This window comes from Lactuca serriola, chromosome 2 (assembly GCF_051521515.1).
Source record: "Lactuca serriola cultivar US96UC23 chromosome 2, Lser_US96UC23_V15, whole genome shotgun sequence".
NCBI classification, from domain to species: domain Eukaryota; kingdom Viridiplantae; phylum Streptophyta; class Magnoliopsida; order Asterales; family Asteraceae; genus Lactuca; species Lactuca serriola.
The window spans coordinates 233,959,863-233,961,635 of NC_136409.1; the positions used below are offsets into that span (position 1 = coordinate 233,959,863).

General features: G+C 44.6%; 1 non-coding gene across 1 annotated transcript; it reads right to left on the bottom strand.

The window, feature by feature from the left end:
* Positions 1-642: 642 nt before the first annotated feature.
* Positions 643-749, bottom strand: LOC145091177 (small nucleolar RNA R71). The gene has a single exon (XR_013702065.1). It is a non-coding gene; the product is annotated as a small nucleolar RNA R71 (small nucleolar RNA).
* Positions 750-1,773: the final 1,024 nt, after the last annotated feature.

The window sequence follows — 1,773 nt, forward strand, 5'->3', positions numbered from 1 at the left end:
CCCCCATTTGAAGATCCCGAATCCGCATTGAAAAGGAACAAAGGAAAGGACGTTGAGAGTTCAAGTACACCAAAGAAGTCACCTTTGTCCAACTTGAAGACTGTTTTTGGTAAAAAGAAGAGCAGTAAATCAGGAGTATCTAGCGCCTCTTTGATAATCGAAGAACCAATTCAAGAAGATATTGGATACGAGACCGAGGAAGAAGAGGAGCCTACGTACGAGCACGAAACCGAATCCGAGGAAGAATTAGCTTTCACAATGGCTAACATTGATGAAATCCCCATGGGAGAATGGAAGAAGAGGATGTGCGACGACCATGGCCCGGGACTTATGCAACCCGCAATTCCCGTGACTGCTACCTTCGAGCTAAAGGGTCATATCCTAGCTGCACTCAAAGAAATACCTTTTTATGGGAAAGATCATGAAGATGCCTACAAGCATTTAGATGAAGTCAATGATGTAGCTGATTACTTCAATATTCCAAATGTTACCCGCGAGACTCAACTACTTCGTATGCTTCCGGTAACATTCAAGGGTGCTGCTAAAGATTGGCTCAAGTCACTTCCCCTCGGATCAGTCACTACTTGGGCCAAGATGAAGGAAGAATTCATTGATCACTTTTTCCCACCTTCTAAGATAGCCAAGCTGAAGAAGGCCATTGCAAACTTTGAACAACAAGCTGGAGAGTCGCTATATGAAGCATGGGAGAGGTACAAGAGTCTGCTAAGAAATTGTCCACACCATGATCTAAACAGCCAGCAAGAAGTCTCCATCTTCTATGATGGAGTCAATGTCACAACCAGGCAGTTACTAGACTCGCAAGGCCCACTTACAAAGAAGCCACCCCCGGTGATTAAAGAATTAGTTGAAGAATTCTCTAAACACTCTAGAGAATACCATAACCCTAGACATGATGTCACTAGGGGAGCCGCTTATGCTGCTACTGAAGACTTATCCGCGGTCATGGCTATGCTAAAAACCATGGATAGGAGAATGGATAAAATGGATCAAACGATCCATGCTATTCGGGTGGGTTGTGAAAACTGCAATGGACCTCACCTCACTAGAGACTGCGATTTGGATGAGAATGGCAACAAGAAGGCGCAAGCATGCTACTCGAGTAGAGACCGATATGATGAAGATTGGCGCAAACAAAAGAAAGAGTGGCTCCCTTATGACGAGTACAAGAAAGTCAAGGAGGAGAAGTATAGACAAAAAGGGAGAGGGTTCTACCAAAAGGAGGAGCCGGTGCAAGAAAAGAAGCCAAGCTTGGAAGATATGCTCATTAAATTTGTAGTTGCTTCAGAAAAAAAGGCATAGTGATCATGATGTTGCTATTCAAGAAACAAGAACCATGCTCAGGAACCAGCAAGCATCTATCCACAATATAGAAACACAGCTTGGGCAACTTGCTCAACAACTTAACCAAAGGTCACCGGGTGAACTTCCTAGCAAAACCGAAAATAACCCACGAGGCGCGCACATAAACATTGTTACAACAAGAAGTGGGAAGACAATCACTCCCCTGGCACCCATTCGGATTGAAACACCCAAGGACTCACAGAAGGATGAAGCGGAAAAACCAACAGAAAACCAAAAGTTACAATCTGAGAGTCCTACTCGCCGAGTAGGGCCGATGGACTCGGCGAGTACACCATCGAAAACATGTGAACAATCTCCTGAAAAGCCTTACCAGCCTCCAATGCCATACCCAGCACGAGCCAAGAAAGAGAAGCAGGAAGAGGAATATCAGAAGTTTCTAGACCACATTAA